Source organism: Phyllobates terribilis, unplaced genomic scaffold (assembly GCF_046119375.1).
Source record: "Phyllobates terribilis strain yellow unplaced genomic scaffold, ASM4611937v1 Scaffold_1__5_contigs__length_1240528914, whole genome shotgun sequence".
NCBI lineage: Eukaryota > Metazoa > Chordata > Amphibia > Anura > Dendrobatidae > Phyllobates > Phyllobates terribilis.
The window spans coordinates 1,069,422,683-1,069,443,423 of record NW_027362761.1 but is presented as its reverse complement, the minus strand read 5'-3'; positions in this window follow the sequence as shown (position 1 = coordinate 1,069,443,423).

The window sequence follows — 20,741 nt, the reverse complement described above, 5'->3', positions numbered from 1 at the left end:
ACACGTCCCTGTGCGTGGCCGTGTCTCCTAGCTGTGAGGTCACGCAGTGTGCACCCGGCCTGCAGTGCTGCATCGGAAAGGAGCAGGACCACTGGAGCCGGGAGCAGGACCAGTGGAGCAGAGCCGGGGGATGGTGAGTGTGTGTGTGTGTGTGCAGGCAGATATCATTGTGTGATGTCTGTTTATATGTATTTTTGTGTTTCAAATGTGTTTATGCGTGTATGTATATGTCTGTATATATTTGTGTGCGTGCGTGACTGCGTGCGGCCTGCTGCTGAGTATAGATGGCGCCGTGTGGCCTCTTGCTGTCTCTGGGGTGGGAAGGCGCCGTGATGCCTCCCGCTGTGTATAGATGGCGCCGTGCGGCCTCCTGCTGTGTACAGATGGCGCCGTGCGGCCTCCCGCTGTGTATAGATGGCATCGTGCGGCCCCCTGCTGTGTATAGATGGCATTGTGCGGCCTCCCGCTGTGTATAGATGGCACCATGCGGCCCCCTGCTGTGTATAGATGGCGCCGTGCGGCCTCACGCTGTGTATAGATGACATTGTGCGGCCCCCTGCTGTGTATAGTGGCATTGAGCGGCCTCCCGCTGTATATAGATGGCGCCGTGAGGCCTCCCGCTGTGTATAGATGGCGCTGTGCAGCCTCCCGCTGTGTAAAGGTGGTGCCGTGCAGCCTCCTGCTGTGTATAAATGGCGCCGTGCGGCCTCCCGCTGTGTATAGATGGCGCCATGCGGCCTCCCGCTGTGTATAGATGGCGCCGTGCGGCCCCCTGCTGTGTATCGATGGCATTGTGCGGCCTCCCACTGTGTATAGATGGCGCCGTGCGGCCCCCTGCTGTGTATAGATGGCGCCGTGCAGCCTCCCGCTGTGTATAGGTGGCGCCGTGCAGCCTCCTGCTGTGTATAGATGGTGCCGTGCGGCCACCTGCTGTGTATAGATGGCGCCGTGCAGCCTCCCGCTGTGTATAGGTGGCGCCGTGCAGCCTTCTGCTGTGTATAGGTGACGCCGTGCAGCCTCCTGCTGTGTATAGATGCCGCCGTCCGGCCTCCCGCTGTGTATAGGTGGTGCCGTGCGGCCTCCCGCTGTGTATAGATGGCGCCGTGCGGCCTCCCGCTGTGTATGGGTGGCGCCGTGAGGCCTCCCGCTGTGTATAGCAGGCTACGTGCAGCCTCCTGCTGTGTATAGATGGCTACGTGCAGCCTCCTGCTGTGTATAGATGGCTATGTGCGGCCTCCTGCTGTGTATAGATGGCTACGTGTGCTCAATATTGAGTCATACAATTAATGTAAGGCTATGTGTCCATGATGCAGAAATGCTCCGGATTTTTTTTGAGCGTTTCTGCATCTCCCTGGCAGAAAAAAACACATGCGGATTGTACATGCGGATTGTACATGCGTTTTTCCTGACAGGGACATGCTGATGTGAAGCGTTCTTCACATGCATTTTCGCATGCGGGTGTCAAGCGCTTTCCAAGCGATTTTAGCATCACTTGGAAAGTGCTTGACAACTTCGTCACACTATATAATTCCACTAGATGGTGGCCCGATTCTAACGCATCAGGTATTCTAGAATAGGTATGCGGCGACCGGGCGCAATCAGCAGAGCGGTGTTTAAATTTGGCGCCAAAATCGCTGATTGGTCGAGGCTGGCAACCGTGACCAATCAGCAAAGCGGTGTTAAAATTTGGCGCCTATATCGCAGATTGGTCACGGCCGGCGGTCGCGACTAATCAGCAGAGCGGGGTTTAAATTTGGCGGCAATAATGCTGATTGGTTGCGGCCGGCGGTCGCGACTAATCAGCAGAGCGGGGTTTAAATTTGGCTGCAATAATGCTGATTGGTTGCGGCCGGCGGTCGCGACCAATCAGCAGAGTGGTATTTAAATATGCCGCCAATAATGGTGATTGGTAACGGCCGCGATCAATCAGCAGAGCGGTGTTTAAATTTGTCGCCAATAATGCTGGTTATTCGTGACCGGTAACCGCGACCAATGAGCAGAGTGGTGTTTAAATATGGCGCCAATATCGCTGATTGGTCGCGGCCGGCCACCGCTACCAATCAGCGAAACGGTGTTTAAATTTGGCACCAATATCGCTGATTGGTCACGGCCGGTGGTTGCGACTAATCAGCAGAGCGAGGTTAAAATTTGGCGCCAATACTGCTGATTGGACGCGGCCGGTGACCGCGAACAATCAGCAGAGCGGTGTTTAAATTTGGCGCCAATATTGCTGATTGGTCGCTGCCGGAGACCGAGACCAATCAGCAGAGCTTTGTTTAAATTTGGCACCAAAATCACTGATTGGTCGCGGCCGGCGGTCACGACCAATCAGCAGAGCGGGGTTTTAATTTGGCGGCAATACTGCTGATTGGTCGCGGTGGCCGGCCCGACCAATCAGCAGAGCGGGGTTTAAATTTGTTAAATTTGCCGCCCATATCGATGATTGGTCGCGGCCGGCAGCCGCAACCAATCAGCGTCGTATTAGTGAGGACCGGGGAGCGGCGCTGCCTGTGCGGGTACTTCCGCTGCGAGCAGCTGGGAGAAGAGCGGCTGCTCACAGCAGAAGCATCCCAACCTGCGGCGCCGCTCCTCGGTCCTCCGTTCACACTTGCCGTCGGGAGATCATAGCGCTGTTTAAATTAGGCGCCAATCTCACTGATTGGTCGCGGTCGGCTGGCGGCCGCAACCAATCAGCAGAGCGTTGTTTAAATTTGGCGCCAATCTCGCTGATTGGTCGCGATCGGCTGTCATCCGCGACCAATCAGCAGAGCGTTGTTTAAATTTGGCGCCAATCTCGCTGATTGGTCGCGGACGCCAGACGCGACCAATCAGCAGAGCGTTGTTTAAATTTGGCGCCAATCTCGCTGATTGGTCGCGGCTGGCAACCGCGACCAATCAGCAGAGCACTGTTTAAATTTGGCGCCAATCTCGCTGATTGGTCGCGTCTGGCGTCCGCGACCAATCAGCAGAGCGTTGTTTAAATTTGGCGCCAATCTTGCTGATTGGTCGGGTGCGGAGACCGTGACCAATCAGCGAATCGTATTGGTGAGGACCGGGGAGCGCCGCTGCCTGTACCGCTATTTCCGCTGCGAGAAGCCGGGACATGAGCGACTGCTCGCAGCAGAAGTATCCAGACCCGCAGCGCCGCTCCCCGGTCCTCTCTTGACACCCTAGCCACTGATCTCCCGACAGTAGCCGCATGGTGTTACTAAGGTCCTGACATTTGTGTTCAAAATCGCTGACATTTAAATATCGGCCGCGACCAATCACCGATCTTGGCGCCACATTTAAACACCGCTGTGCTGATTGGTCACGGAAGCTGCCCGCGACCAATCACCGATTTGGGCGCCACATTTAAATAGTGTCCGCGACCAATCAGCACAGCGGTGTTTAAATGTGTCTGCAAGATCGGTCATTGGTCGCGGGCGCTATTTAAATGTTGCGCACAAATCGGTGATTGGTCGCGGGCAGCGTCCGCGACCAATCATCACAGCAGTGTTTAAATGTGGCGCCCTAATCGGTGATTGGTCGCGGGCAGCGTCCGCGACCAATCAGTACAGCGGTGTTTAACTTTTGGTCCAAGATCAGTGATTGGTCGCGGCGAGAGATCGCGACCAATCATCGAATCGTATTGCTGAGGACCGGGGAACGGAATTGTATTGGTGAGGACCGGGGAGCGCCGCTGCCTGTGCGGCTACTTCCGCTGCGAGAACCCGGGACATGAGCGGGCGCTCGCAGCAGAAGTATCCCGCCCCGCAGCGCCGCTCCCCGGTCCTCCCTTCACACCCTAGCCACATGAGCGCCTCGCGCCGGTCATCTCCCGGCTGCATCGCCGCTGAGCTCCGTCCCGCAGATGAGCCGCTAACGGCCGCCATCTTTTTTCAGAAATCCCGTGGCGCTCATTGGCCGCTGCCGGACCAATGAGCGACGCGGGATTTCCTGGACAGACAGACGGAAGGAAAGACAGACAGACAGACGGGATAAGACGATCATATATATATAGATGCAACCGGCATGGATTTATATAGTGTGACCGTAAAAGAATGGTAAAAAATAAATATATAATTACCTTCTGATGGCCTGCCGACGTCAGCGGTCGCGTGACCCGTCACATGACTAAATGACATCACAGCAGGTCCTTTTCAGACCATCGCGAGCTGCCGGCAAGCCAGGAAGCATCGGATAAAGACACCGGGGGCCATCAGAAGGTAAGTATAATATTTCATTTTTATTTTATTCTTTTTTTACAGGTTCTATGGTACCCGGGTCCGGAGGAGAGTCTCCTCTTCTCCAAACCCGGGTACCATCCGCACATTCAAACGCATGGATTCTGCATGTACAGATGCAGTGATGCGGATTCCATGTGTTCCAATGCAAGTCAATGGCGGCGAAAGCGCCGCGCTTCAGCAAAATAATTGGTAGTGCTGCAGATTTTTCCGCAATGATAATCCGCAGCGGAAATTTACGCAGCATGTGCACAGCACATACGGATTATCATTGGGGAACATGGCAGACCTTCTACCAAGCGTTTTTTAAGCGTTTCTGCAGCGGAATTGCCGCTGCGGAAACGCTTAAAAAACGCATAGTGGGCACACAGCCTAAAAAAAATTATTAGAATTAATATTGTGCCAAATTAATTTCACGTGAACTATCACATGATCTATCACAGGGGATCATGTGACATGTCACGTGATACATCAGGTGTGTGTGTGTGTGGGGGGGGCACGCGCCTTCTAAACTGCCCGGGGCCCTTGCTACTTTTAATCCACCCCTGTATGGAGGTATGGGGCACCTGCATGGGGCATTAAATGGGGCACGTGCATGGGGCATTACATGGGGGCCCAGGAGGCATGGGGCATTATATGGTGGCCCAGGAGACATGGAGTATTATATAGGGGCACAGCCTGCCTGGGGCATTATATGGGGCATCTGCATGGGGCATTATATGGGGGTCCAGGAGGCATGGGGCATTATATGGGGGCCCAGTCTGCATGGGGCATTATATGGGGCACAGCCTGCATGGGGCATTATATGGGCACCCAGCCTGCATGGGGCATTATATGGGGCACAGCCTGCATGGGGCATTATATGGGGCATCTGCATGGGGTATTATATGGGGGCAAAGCCTGCATGGGGCATTATATGGGGGCAAAGCCTGCATGGGGCATTATATGGGGGCACAGACTGCCTGGGGCATTATATGGGGCATCAGCATGGGGTATTATATGGGGCACCTGCATGGGGCATTATATGGGGGTCCAGGAGGCATGGGGCATTATATGGGGGCCCAGGAGGCATGGGGCATTATATGGGGGCCCAGGAGGCATGGGGCATTATATGGGGGCCCAGGAGGCATGGGGCATTATATGGGGACACAGCCTGCATGGGGAATTATATGGGGGCACAGCCTGCATGGGGAATTAAATGGGGGCACAGCCTGCATGGGGAATTAAATGGGGGCACAGCCTGCATGGGGCATTATATGGGGGTACAGCCTGCATGGGGCATTATATGGAAGCCCAGGAGGCATGGGGCATTATATTGGGCCCAGGAAGCATGGGGCATTATATGGGGCGCAGGAGGCATGGGGCATTATATGGGGGCACAGCCGGCATGGGGCATTATATGGGGGGACAGCCTGCATGGGGCATTATATGGGGGCCAGTATTCTGTATGAGCATTATATGGGGGCCAGTATTCTGTATGGAGCATTATAAGGTGGCCAATATTCTGTATGTAGAATTATAAGGGGACCAGTAGTCTGTGTGGAGCATTATAAGGGGGCCAGTATTCTTTATGGAGCATTATATGGGGGCCAGTATTCTGTATGGAGTGTTATATGGGGGCCAGTATTCTGCATGGAGCATTTTATGGGGCTAGTATCCTGTATGGAGCATTATATGGAGTCCAGGCCCGGTGTCAGCACCCGGGGCCCTGAAAAGGCGGGGGGCCTACTCGCCGTCGAGCACCCTGGCGAGCTATGCACCCTGTGAGCGGACAAGAGCGGTGCCAGTGCCCGCCCCCCCTTCCGCTTGCTCAGGGTCCCGGCACAATACTTACCTCTCCCCGTGCTTCTGCAGCAGGTCCTGTATCTTCCGCGGCTGCAGCACTGTGATGTCTCAGGTCAGAGGGCGCAGTGACGTCTTTCCACCCGCCCTCTACTGAGCAGTCACAGCGCAGAGCGGGAAGACGGCGATGCGGCTGAGGAGTCCGGGGGAGTGGCAGTGATGAGAGCTGCGGCAGCAGGTGAGGTATTTGATTTTTTTCATTTCTTTTATGTATGGAGGCATGGGGCATTAAATGGGGCACCTGCATGGGGCATTATATGGGGGCCCAGGAGGCATGGGGCATTTTATGGGGGCACAGCCTGCATGGGGTATTATATGGGGGCACAGCCTGCATGGGGCATTATATGGGAGCGCAGCCTGCATGGGGCATTATATGGGGGCACAGCCTGCATGGGGCATTATATGGGGGGCAGTATTCTGTATGGAGCATTATAAGGGGGCCAGTATTCTGTATGGAGCATTATAGAGGGGCCAGTATTCTGTATGGAGCATTATAAGGGGGCCAGTATTCTGTATGGAGCATTATAAAGGGGCCAGTATTCTATATAGAGCATTATAAAGGGGCCAGTATTCTGTATGGAGCATTATATGGAGGCCAGTGTTCTGCATGGAGCGTTATATGGGGGCCAGCATTCTGCATGGAGCATTTTATGAGGCCAGTATCCTGTATGGAACATTATATGGGGTCCATTATTCTTTATGGAGCATTATATGGAGTCCATTATTCTGTATGGAGCAATATATGGGGCCTATAATACTGTATGGAGGACTATGTGGTGACCATAATACTGTATGGAGGACTATATTGTCGGTCTGCACTGTGTGCTGCGAGGATTCGCTGGTTTCTGAGCCATTGTAGAATTTACAATAGATATCACTCAAGTAATATAAGAAGTAAGTCAAATCTTTGGCCTTGTACTACTGTATATATATATTTCTCTGCCGTATCTGTGCATCATGAATCGTGTATGTGTTAAAGGAGCCCACTGAGACTCTTTCACCCAGGCCCCACAAAAACCTGGAGCCGGCCCTGCATGTTGCCGCTTGCCTTGGAAGGCCAGGACCTGACGATGTAAAGATGAATGAGAGAGAAAAGAGTGAAAAAAATGTATTTCTCTTTAGGCCTCCTTCACATGTACGTGTCTCCGGTATGTGTAGCATCCATTTTAACATGTACTGGAGACACTTATCCACACTTACCCATTATAAGCTATGGGGCTGTGCGCATGTCCGTGTTTTCAAACAAACCGTGTGTCCATGAGACCCACATGTAGACACGTCTGTTTTTTTCTGGCAGCAAAGATGACAATAAAAGTCTATGGATCCGGGTAAACACGTACAGCACATGGATGACATCCATGGGACATCCATGAGCCGAATGTGTGACACGTACCAGAATAGAATGCAGAATAGAAATCACAGATTTTTATGTGTTAGAAATTTATACAGTGGGTACGGAAAGTATTCAGACCCCTTTAAATTTTTCACTCTTTGTTTCATTGCAGCCATTTGGTAAATTCTAAAAAGTTCATTTTTTTCTCATTAAAGTACACTCTGCACCCCATCTTGACCCCAGAAATGTAGAAATTTTTGCAAATTTATTAAAAAAGAAAAACTGAAATATCACATGGTCATAAGTATTCAGACCCTTTGCTCAGACACTCATATTTAAGTCACATGCTGTCCATTTCCTTCTGATCCTCCTTGAGATGGTTCTACTCCTTCATTGGAGTCCAGCTGTGTTTAATTAAACTGATAGGACTTGATTTGGAAAGGCACACACCTGTCTATATAAGACCTCACAGGTCACAGTGCATGTCAGGCCAAATGAGAATCATGAGCTCAAAGGAGCTGCCCAAGGAGCTCAAAGACAGAATTGTGGCAAGGCACAGATCTGGCCAAGGTTACAAAAGAATTTCTTCACTACTCAAGATTCCTAAGAGCACAGTGGCCTCCATAATCCTTAACCCCTTAACAACATTTGACGTACTAATACGCGTCTGTGCCCTGGGACTTAAGAGCCAGACCCGTATTAGTACGTCATGGCGATCGCGCGCGCACACAGGCTGTGCGGGCGCGATCGCCGCCGGGTGTCAGCTGATTGTCACAGCTGACACCCGGTACTATGTGCAGGGAGCGGTCCTGCACCGCTCCCAGCACATTAACCCCCGCGATGCTGCGATCGGTGGCAAGGGGAGGTGATCGCAGATACTCACCTCCTCTTCCGGCTTCCAGCGCTGACTGCCATGGCTTCCAGGATGTTGCCATGACGACCCGATGTCGTCATGACAACATCCGGGTCACCAGACAGCAGGAAGATTTTTTGGACATGCGCAGTGCATCTCCAAACAATCTTCTCCCTGTCCAGCGCTGACAGCCTGCATGGCACAGGGATGGTGCTGCATTCCTGTGCCATGCAGGCGATCAGAGAAAAAAAAGTGAAAGTCCCACAGTGAGACAAAGTAATAAAGTATAAAAACTATCAGAAAGTGAAAAAAAAAAATTGTAAAAATATAAAAAAAAAATAAAAAAAATAATCCACCAAAAATAAAAATATATTGTACCCATCAATAAATATTATTCTAAAACAAAAAAACAAAAAAAACAATAAAAGTACACATATTTGGTATCGCCGTGTCCGGAACAACCTGACCTATAAAACTGTCCCACTAGTTAACCCCTTCAGTGAACACGGTAAAAAATTAAAATAAAAAACGAAGCAAAAAACAATGCTTTATCACCATACCGCCAAACAAAAAATGCAATAACACGCGATCAAAAAGACAAATATAAATAAAAATGGTACCGCTGAAAACGTCATCTCGTCCCGCAAAAAACAAGCCGCGATACAGCTCCATTAGCCGAAAAATAAAAAAGTTATAGCTCTCAGAATAAAGCTATGCTAAAAAATAATTTTTTCTATAAAATTGCTTTTATTATGTAAAAGTGCAAAACATAGAAATACGATATAAATGTGGTACCGCTGTAAACGTACTGACCCGAAGAATAAAGCTACCTTATCAATTTTACCACACGCGGAACAGAATAAAAAAAAACAAAAAAAACAATTCCTGAATTGTTGGTTTTTGTTTATTCTGCCTCCCAAAAATTCGTAATAGAAAGCGATCAAAAAATGTCACGTGCCTGAAAATGGCACCAATAACAACGTCAACTCATCCCGCAAAAAAAAACCGTCAAATGACTGTCTGCCAAAATCTGGAAAAATTATAGCTCTCAAAATATGGCGATGCAAAAACTAAATTTTACAAAAAATGCGACTTTCAGTGTGTGACAGCTGTCAGTCATAAAAACCCCATATGATTCTGGTATCGCTGTAGTCTCACTGACCTGAAGAATAAGGTCGTCTAATCACTTATACCGCATGAGGAACGGCGTAAAAAATAAACTCTCAGGTTAGGGTTGTGCTAGGGTTAGGGTTGTGCTAGGGTTAGGGTTGTGCTAGGGTTAGGGTTGTGCTACGGTTTGGGTTGTGCTACGGTTAGGGTTGTGCTTCGGTTAGGGTTGTGTTAGGGTTAGGGCTGGGGTTGGGGTTAGGGTTGGGGTTAGGGTTGTGATGGGGTTGGGATTTTTTTCAAAAGTAAGAAAAAAAGATGACGATATGGCGACTAGTGTTGAGCGCAAGTGCTCGCTACTTGAGTTTGCATCGGGTGTTATGGTATGCATTGAGTATCGTGGGTATTTGAGTGACATGCTTGAGTCTCCGCCCCATATGCTTCACAGCCCAAAAAACTTTGCGGGGATGGCCTGCCATGCACGAGCGATCCCCGCGTGTTTTTTTTTGGGTGTCTAATAACCGTGAAACATCCGGGCGGGGACTCGAGCATGTCACTCGAGCACACGCAGTACATGGTGCATACCTGAGTACCCGATGCAAACTCAAGTAGCGAGCACTTGCGCTCAAGACTAATGACAACTTATTCAATATGATGACCTCATTTTATCAAATTCTGTGTCGTACCTCTGGGTTCAAAATGTTCACTATACACCTTAATAAAATCCTTGAGGGGTATAGTTTCCAAAATGGAGTCACTTGTGGGGGAGCTCCACTGTTTAGGCACATCAGGGGCTCTCCAAACGCGACATGGTGTCCGCTAAAAAATTGAATGGAAAATCGGCTCAAATTGTTAGCAGACCCCATGTTGCGTTTGGAGAGCCCCTGTGTGCCCAAACATTGGAGCTCCCCCACAAGTGACCCCATTTTGGAAACTAGACCTCCCAAGGCACCTATCTAGATGCATAGTGAGCACTTGGAACCCCCAGGTGCTTCACAAATTGATTCATAAAAATGAAAAAGTGATTTTTTTTCACTTTTTCATTTTTACGAATCAATTTGTGAAGCACCTGGGGGTTCCAACTGCTCACTATGCATCTAGACAGGTGCCTTGGGGGGGTCTAGTTTCCAAAATGGGGTCACTTGTGGGGGAGCTCCAATGTTTGGGCACACAGGGACTCTCCAAATGCAACATGGTGTCCGCTAACAAATTGTCGGCTCAAATTGTTAGCGGACACCATGTTGCGTTTGGAGAGCCCCTGTGTGCCCAAACATTGGAGATACCCCACAAGTGACCCCATTTTGGAAACTAGACCCCCCAAGGCACCTACCTAGATGCATAGTGAGCACTTGGAACCCCTAGGTGCTTCACAAATTGATTCGTAAAAATGAAAAAGTGAAAAAAAAAACAATTTTTCATTTTTACGAATCAATTTGTGAAGCACCTGGGGGTTCCAAGTGCTCACTATGCATCTAGATAGGTGCCTTGGGGGTCTAGTTTCCAAAATGGGGTCACTTGTGGGGGAGCTCCAATGTTTGGGCACACAGGGGCTCTCCAAATGCAACATGGCGTCCGCTAATTATTCAAGCAAATTTTACAATCAAAAAGTCAAATGGCGTTCCTTCCCTTCCGAGCCCTGCCGTGCGTCCAAACAGTGTTTTTCCCCACATATGGGGTATCTGCGTGCCCAGGGGAAATTGCACAACAAATTTTGGGGTCCATTTTTTCTTGTTACCCCTGTGAAAATAAAAAAAATTGGGTCTAAAGTAACATTTTTGTGAAAAAAGTTAAATGTTCATTTTTTTCTTCCACATTCCAAAAATTCCTGTGAAGCACCTGAAGGGTTAATAAACTTATTGAATGTGGTTTTGAGCACCTTGAGGGGTGCAGGTTTTAGAATGATGTCACTTTTGGGTATTTTCTGTCATAAAGACCTCTCAAAGTGACTTCAAATGTGATGTGGTCCCTAAAAAAATGGTTTTGTAAATTTTGTTGGAAAAATGAGAAATCGCTGGTCAAATTTTAACCCTTATAGCTCCCTAACAAAAAAAAATTTTGGTTCCAAAATTGCGCTGATGTAAAGTAGACATGTGGGTAATGTTATTTATTAACTCTTTTGTGTGACATATCTCTCTGATTTAAGGGCATAAAAATTCAAATTTTGAAAATTGCAAAATTTTCAAACTTTTTGCCAAATTTCCGTTTTTTCACAAATAAACGCAAGTGATATCGAAGAAATTTTACCGCAATCATGAAGTACAATATGTCACGAAAAAACAATCCCAGAATCAGGGGGATCCGTTGAAGCGTTCCAGAGTAATTACCTCATAAATTGACAGTGGTCAGAATTGTAAAAATTGGCCTGGTCATTAACGTGCAAACCACCCTCGGGGGTTAAGGGGTTAAATGGAAGAAGTTTGGTAGCACCAGAAGTCTTCCTAGACCTGGCCATCCAGCCAAACTGAGCAATCGTGGGAGAAGAGCATTGGTGAGAGAGGTAAAGAAGAACCCAAAGATCACTGTGGCTGAGCTCCAGAGATGGAGTTCCACAAAGTCAACTATCACTGCAGCCCTCCACCAGTCGGGCCTTTATGGCAAAGTGACCCAATGGAAGCCTCTCCTCAGTGCAAGACATATGACAGCCTTCATAGAGTTTGCTCAAAAACACATGAAGGACTCCCAGACTATGAGAAATAAGTTTCTCTGGTCTGATGAGACGAAGATAGAACTTTTTGGTGATAATTCTAAGCGGTATGTGTGGAGAAAACCAGGCACTGCTCATCACCTGCCCAATACAATCTGTTACGGATCCGGGTGGTGGAACCTCTGTGCTGCGGTGCAAGGAGGGACCAGAGGGGTGTAGCTAGGTATCAACTCGGACCGACAAATGGTCGTACGGCGGCTCAATTGACTCCGTGTCCAGGGAAGGACCGAGCAGAGGGACCAGGTGCTACTCTGGGACCGACCTTGTATGAGAGCAGGTGACTCCCATGGGTCAGAAAGCAGGGACTGACCGGTACAGCAAATGAGCACGGAAGGCAGGCTGATGGGTGATCCGGGCAGACGGACTGGCAGACATGGCAGGTAACAAGCAGAAGCCTCCAGGTAGGCTGGCTGGTAGGCACGGCAGGTAACAGGCAGGTACTTCCAGGTAAGCAGGCTGGCAGGCATGGCAGGTAACAGGCAGGAGCCTCCAGGTAGGCTGGCTAGTAGGCACGGCAGGTAACAGGCAGGTGCTTCCAGGTAAGCAGGCGGGCAGGGCCCATAGACAGACTGGCGGACTGGACTGTAGACAGACTGTCGGCTAGAGAGTAGACAAGCTGGCGGACAGGGCTGGTAGTCAGGCTGGCGGACTGGACTTGTAGTCAGGCTGACGGACTGGACTTGTAGTCAGGCTGGCTGGCTGGACTGGTAGTCAGGCTGGCGGGCAGGACTGGTAGTCAGGCTAGCAGCGGGACCTGAGGGCTGAAGCAGAGTTTAACTCACAAAGCTACAACCTTGCACGGGCACCTCCATTTTGGAGGAGGTGCCTTATATATAAGAGGTCCTCCGGCCATTGGCCGGGGACTCCTTAGGATGGCGCGCGCGGCCCCTTTAGGAGGGAGGGAGCGCGCTCGCCCTAAGCACAGTGCCCAGGAAGCTGCGCGCGCCGGCATCAGCAGAAGCAGGAGCGCCGGAGGACGCAGGGCAGGGAGCGCGGCGGTAAGAGGGACTGCGTCTCTGCCTGTCAAGGGGCAGAGACGTCGATACTACAGTCCCCCCCCCCCTTTACGCTCCCTCTTTTTTAGGCCTGAAAGAATTTTTTTAAGGAGAAGCGGAGCGTGGATGTTCTCCCTGGGTTCCCAAGTTCTCTCCTCTGGACTAAACCCCTTCCAATCCATCAGAAAAAAGGTTTTTCCTCTTACCCTCTTCGTGGCCAGAATGTTCTCTACCTCATAGACGTCCTCAGCCGAGACCAGAGCTGGGGTGGTACCTGGATTGTCGGAAAAAGAATTAAGCACAACTGGTTTGAGGAGAGATACGTGGAAGGAGTTGGGAATCCGTAAGGTGGCCTGGAGTTTTAACTTGTAGGCTACTGGGTTGATTTGCTTGAGGACTTCAAATGGAGCGATGAACCGTGGACCCAACTTATAGGAGGGTATTTTGAGACGAACATGTTTGGAGGAGAGCCAAACTTTGTCTCCTGGACGGAATTGAGGCGGATCCAGACGTCTCTTATCCGCATGTCTCTTCATCCGCTCCGAGGATTGAAGAAGTGCGGATCTAGTGTACTCCCAAATAGTGGAAAATTCACTGACCAGAGACTCCGCGGCAGGGTTGTCCACTGAAGCGGAAACGGGAAACTGAATCCGTGGATGTTGCCCGTAGACCACAAAGAACGGGGACTTGGAAGAAGATTCGCTCTCATGGTTGTTAAAGGAGAACTCGGCCCATGGTAGGAGCTCCACCCAATCGGTATGGTGAGCGTTGACGAAGTGCCGGAGGAAGTTGGTAAGGATCTGATTGATACGTTCCACTTGGCCATTGGACTGCGGATGGTAAGCAGAGGAGAAATCCAGGGCGACATCCAGCAGCTTACACGTAGCTCTCCAGAAGCACGAAGTGAACTGGACCCCCGATCAGACACAATGTGGAGGGGTAGGCCGTGGAGATGAAAGATGTGATGGATGAAGTCCTTAGCCAGCACAGATGCTGACGGGAGACCAGGCAGAGGGATGAAGTGGGCCATTTTAGAAAAGCGGTCGGCGACCACCCAAATGACCGTACAACCGGCAGAAAAAGGAAGATCAGAAATAAAGTACATAGCAATGTGTTGCCATGGGGCAGCAGGTACGGGAAGAGGCAGGAGACGGCCGGCTGGAAGATGTCTGGGAACCTTGTTCCGGGCACAGGACGAACAGGCCGTGACGAAGTCTACCACATCCTGGTGCAGGGTAGGCCACCAGTAATGCCGGGTGATGAGCAGGAAGGTCTTCTTCTGGCCAGCATGGCTGGCTAGTTTGGATGAATGACCCCAGTGATGAACCTTCTTATGATCCGGAACCGCTACAAACGTCTTACCGTGTGGGAGACGAGACAGGTCCAAGGGGGCCACATTCATCACTTTGGAGGGATCGATGATATGCACAGGCTCCTCCTCTTGATCGGAAGACAGGAAGGATCGGGACAAAGCGTCGGCTTTAACGTTCTTGTCCGCCGGGCGGTAATGTAGGGTAAAGTTGAAACGGGCGAAGAACAAAGACCACCGGGCCTGACGCGGATTGAGTCTTTGGGCATTCTGTAGATATGCCATGTTTTTGTGGTCAGTATAGATGACCACCAGGTGCAGAGTCCCCTCGAGCAGGTAACGCCACTCCTCCAGCGCCAATTTGATGGCTAGCAGTTCTCGGTCTCCTATGGAGTAGTTGCGCTCAGATGAGGAGAAGAGCTTGGAGAAGAAGCCGCAGGTTACCATTCTCCCGGATGAAGATTTCTGGGTGAGCACCTCTCCGGCTCCGGAAGAGGAAGCATCAACCTCCAGAAAGAACTGTTTGTTGCTATCCGGACGGTGCAGCACAGGGGCAGAAGAGAAGGCTTGTTTTAAGGAGAGGAAGGCCTCCTCCGCTTCGGACTGCCATTCCTTAGGATTTTTCGGGTGAGCGCAGAGATGGGAGCAGTCCGGGAAGAGAAATGTGGGATGAAGAGACGGTAATAGTTGGCGAAGCCAAGGAATCGCTGAATCGCCTTCAACCCCTCTGGACGGGGCCACTTTAAGACGGCAGAGACCTTCTCGGGGTCCATCCGTAGACCTGTCTTAGAGATAATATAGCCCAATAATGGAAGAGAGGTCTGCTTGAAGAGGCATTTCTCAAATTTTGCTTATAGGTGATTCTGACTGAGCCTAAGCAGGACCTGATGAACATCCCTCCGGTGTGTAGGAAAATCCGGAGAGAAGACCAAGATGTCGTCCAGGTACACCACTACGCAAGAATATAAGAGGTCACGGAAGATGTCGTTAACTAATTCTTGGAAGACGGCGGGAGCATTACAGAGACCGAAGGGCATCACACGGTATTCATAGTGACCGTCCCGGGTATTGAATGCCATCTTCTACTCGTTTCCTTGGCAGATCCGGACCAAATTATACGCCCCACGAAGATCGAGCTTGGTGAAGATCTTCGCGCCTTTAAGGCGGTCGAACAGCTCAGAGATGAGCGGCAGGGGGTATTTGTTTTTGATGGTAATTTGGTTGAGTCCTCTATAATCGATACAGGGGCGTAGTGAACCGTCTTTCTTTTTTACGAAGAAGAATCCAGCTTCAGCCGGGGAGGAAGATTTCCGGATGAATCCCCTAGCCTGATTTTCTTCGATGTACTCCGACATGGCCTGGGTTTCGGCCAACGACAATCGGTAAATACACCCACGGGGTGGAGTGGCACCAGGTACCAGGTCGATAGGGCAATCATATGTCTATGAGGTGGCAGTGTCTCTGCCTCCTTCTTGTCGAAGACATCAGCATAGGAGAAGTAAGGTGCCGGTAGACCAGGTAAATTAGCCGGAGTAGATGGAGGTCGAGCCGGGCGAACCGGAACCAGGAAGGTCTCATGGCAATCCTTCCCTCAACGGAGCACCTCACCGGATTGCCAATTCAGAACGGGTTCATGTCTCTGTAGCCAGGGCAGACCTAGCAAAAGGGGGTGAGAGAGTCCGGAAAGCACATGGAAGGAGATCCTTTCTGAGTGTAGCATTCCCACCTGCAGGGTTACGGGCTCTGTGACGAGCAAGATGGTCACCGGAAGGAGTCTTCCATCCATGGAAGCGACTGCCAATGGTTCAGCCAGAGGTTTGGTAGGAATCTGATACTTCTCTACAAGGGACTGGGAAATGAGATTCCCAGCGGCTCTGGAGCCAAGATGTGCGGTTTCAAAGAAGCGCTTCTCTCCACAGGAGATAGAGATGGACAAAGTCAAGAATGGAGAGGATTTACTCTTGCCTAGGACGACCTCTCCTAGCGGTCCTAGACACTGGAGTTTCCCGGCTTCATCGAACAGGAGCGGATAAGGTGCTCCTTACTACCACAGTAGAAACAGCTTTCCTCGGCTCGGCGTGTTTCTTGGCGAGACTTGACCATCTTGGTCTGGTCGATCTACATGGGTTCGGGCGAGCGTGCCCGGGGAGTTGCTGTTTGGGAAGCCAGTTTCTGGAAAACAGGAGCAAGACGGCGAAATCTTCTCTCCCAGGTAGTCTCCTTAGCACGTTCTAGGAAACGGATGTCAATCCGGGTTGCTAGTGACACCAGGTCATCCAGGGTGGTAGGAATGTCCCACTCCCTTGGCCCACGGTGAGACTCCCTTGGCAGAGACGGAGCAATGAGGAGGCAGTAGAAATCCTTCGTCCGGGTTCATCGAAGACCCTCCGGAAGGCAGTGAGGAAAGCCGGAAGATCAGACACCAGGGAATCCCCTCTCTCCCATAGAAGGTTTAGCCATGCCAATGCTTCCCCAGTGAGGTGAGACATGATGAACGCCACCTTGGCCCGGTCGGAGAGAAACTGATGTGGCAGAAGTTCAAAGTGCAGCGTGCACTGGTTCAGAAAGCCCCGACATTGGATGGGGTCACCTCCAAAATGAGGAGGCGCAGAAAGCCGGGGTCCTAGGCTGGATGCCGTGGTATTGGTAGGCAGCGGCGCTGCCAGAGCGGGTGTCGCTCGACTTGAGGCGGACACAGGTGGAACAGACAGCATGTCCAGGCGAGAGTTGACAGACTGCAGGTAGGTCAGGATGGTTTCCTGTTGGGATCTCTGACGAGAAACCTCCTGGCACAGGTCAGCAAGCGAAGGGGCCTGGGGGCCACTTGGTTCCATGTCCCGTGCAAACTGTTACGGATCCGGGTGGTGGAACCTCTGTGCTGCGGTGCAAGGAGGGACAAGAGGGGCGTAACTAGGTATCAACTCGGACCGACCAAGGTCGTACAGCGTCTCAATCGACTCCGTGACCCGGGAAGGACCGAGCAGAGTTACCAGGTGCTACTCTGGGACCGACCTTGTATGAGAGCAGGTGACTCCCACGGGTCAGAAGGCAGGGACTGACCGGTACAGCAGATGAGCACGGCAGGCAGGCTAACGGGTGATCCGGGCAGACGGACTGGCAGACACAGCAGGTAACAAGCAGGAGCCTCCAGGTAGGCTGGCTGGAAGGCACGGCAGGTAACAGGCAGGTGCTTCCAGGTAGGCGGGCTGGCAGGCACAGCAGGTAACAGGCAGGAGCCTCCAGGTAAGCTGGCTGATAGGCACAGCAGGTAACAGGCAGGTGCTTCCAGGTAAGCGGACTGGCAGGCACGGCAGGTAACAGGCAGGTGCTTCCAGGTAAGCAGGCGGGCAGGGCCCATAGACAGACTGGCAGACTGGACTGTAGACAGACTGTCGGGCTGGAGAGAAGACAAGCTGGCGGACAGGGCTGGTAGTCAGGCTGGCGGACTGGACTTGTAGTCAGGCTGGCGGACTGGACTTGTAGTCAGGCTGGCGGACTGGACTTGTAGTCAGGCTGGCGGGCTGGACTTGTAGTCAGGCTGGCGGGCTGGACTGGTAGTCAGGCTGGCGGGCTGGACTGGTAGTCAGGCTAGCAGTGGGACCTGAGGGCTCAAGCAGAGTTTAACACACAAAGCTACAACCTTGCATGGGCACCTCCATTTTGGAGGAGGTGCCTTATATATGAGAGGTCCTGGCACGACAGACACACAGGTTCACCTTCCAACAACACAATAACCCTAAGCACACAGATAAAATAACAAAGGAGTAGCTTCAGAACAACTCTGTGACCATTCTTGACTGGCCCAGCCAGAACCCTGACCTAAACCCAATTGAGCATCTCTGGAGCGACCTGAAAATGGCTGTCCACCAACGTTCACCATCCAACCTGACGGAACTGGAGAGGATCTGCAAGGAAGAATGGCAGAGGATCCCCAAATCCAGGTGTGAAAAACTTGTTGCATCATTCCCAAGAAGACTCATGCCTGTACTAGCTCAAAACGGAGCTTCTACTCAATACTGAGCAAAGGGTCTGAATACTTATGACCATATAATATTTCAGTTTTTCATTTTTTATAAATTTGCAAAAATTTCTAAATTTCTGTTTTCTTTCAGTCAAGATGGGGTGCAGAGTGTACTTTAATGAGAAAAAAATGAACTTTTTAGAATTTACCAAATGGCTGCAATGAAACAAAGAGTGAAAAATGTAAAGGGGTCTGAATACTTTCCGTACCCACTGTAGATCTACTAGGAGGCATGACATGTTAAGAATACATCTTCTGAACAACTGAGAGGCAGGAACTTCATCGTTACATGTGGCGGTACATTTCTTCTATTACATAAAAGCCTACAAGAAGCAAAATGAACATAAACCCTGCTGTAAATAAATAAAAAGTTAAAGTGCATTTAAATAAAATAGGGTTCTTAGTAACACTGTTTTTGATTAAAAATAGCATGACAGCTATCCCACCAGCGACAAGGTGAACCCGTTCAGGAAAGTCCTACTCTGTCTAATATTAAAAACCTTACCATGTGTCAAAGTTGACCTCAGTATATGAATAAGGGCAGACCCTATTACATGTTAATCAGTTGTCCAGTAGTTGGCTCTCCATGCCATAACATATTCTCTTGCTGATAGTTGTTGTAGGTATACCTGTACACATTTTGTGCATTATTTATTGTGATTGTACCTGGGTCAGGGTATCATTCTGCTCTGAATTTATTTCCCTTGTCATACTATATTAATTTTAGTGAATTTTAATTAAGTATTTAATAAAGTTTGTTATAAGTTTACCGTTTTGGGTCTATGCACTTCCTTATCACTTTTATGTTGCTCATTGCCTCTGTGTAACTAAAGTTGCTTCTGAATGGTCACCTGTCTATACTTGCACCCTTAAACCATCCCTATTTGGGAAACTGTAATGGACTGGGTGGTGGATTCACTGTGTTGTGACCAGAGGAGAGCCTGGAGGGATGTGACTAGGTGCCTTACCAAGTCTGACCTTGGATGTGTGGCGGCTGACGATACCACGATCCAAGGAGATATGAGTGAGGTGGGACCAGATGATACACCAGGACTGACGTCGGGTGGATAGCAGCTGAACCCCAAGTGACAGGAGGCAGGAACGGCCAGGAATGGTAGACTTGGCAAGTAGTGGCTGGCATGGCTGGTATAGTGACTGGCACGACAGACACACAGGCAAGCAGGTACTGACGGGCACGACTGGTATCCTGGCAGGCAGGTCCAGGCAGGCACGGCTGATAAACAGGCAGGCAGGTGGGCACTGCTGATATGCAGACAGGCTGGTGCAGATGGGCAAGGCTGATATACATGCTGGCAGGTGGGCATGATTGATACACAGACAGGCAGGAGCTGCCTGGCATGGCTGATATACAGGCAGGCAGGCATGACTGATTTACAGGCAGGCAGGCGGACACAGCTGATATACAGGACTGGTATATTTGGATACGAGCACTGGGACCTGAAAACTAGCAAGCATGTTTAGAAACAGATTAACAACGTTGCACGGGCACCTCCATGTAGGTGGAGGTGCTTTAAATAGTAATTGTCTACCAGCCATTGGCTGTGGACACTTTAGGATGGCGCACATGCAGCCCCTTTAAGAAGGAGGGAGTGTTTGCGCGCCCTAAGCACAGTGCCCGGGGATCTACATGCAGTGCGCGTACCCCGGACATCAGCAACAGGAGAGCAGGGAGGAAGTGCGGGACTGCGACGGTGAGTGAGTCGGCGTTTCTGCCGGGGGAGGGATGCAGAATGCAGAGACATCGGTGCTACAGAAACCAGTGCACCACCTGTAGGGTTATTGCATCCTATATTCTTTAAAGTACACACTACAACCCAGTGTAAGGCAGCGCTAGTCATCATACTGGGGGATACTCGCTGCAACGGGTCAAGTAAAGCACACATGCAATGTCTTTCCGGTTTTTCCACAATGCAGCAGTTTATTATTTATCATAAACCGCTTATCACACAGTCCATCTTAGTGGCTCCCTGGCATATTACACACATAACATTCTGGAGCCTTTCCAGCGACAGTCACGTCCACTTGGCTCCAGTTACAGCCCTCAGCTAGGCAACAACATAAATGTCCATATAACGCAGTGTTTTTACCTTTGGCGGGTTTTAGCTGCTTCAGGTTTAGTCTGCCACCACTGTGGCTTTTAGGCTTCCCAGGTGGGGGTCTCCAGCCCTCGTACCATCCAAGGCTACTGGTATGCTTACACTGCCAACATCCAGCCTTTGCCTTTCAGGCTTCTATAGGCCTCACTAGGCCTCACACTCTAGCGGCGTCCCACACAGGAACAGGCCTCAGGCCTTACACACACCCTGTCTCAAGACTACCAGGGTTTATAT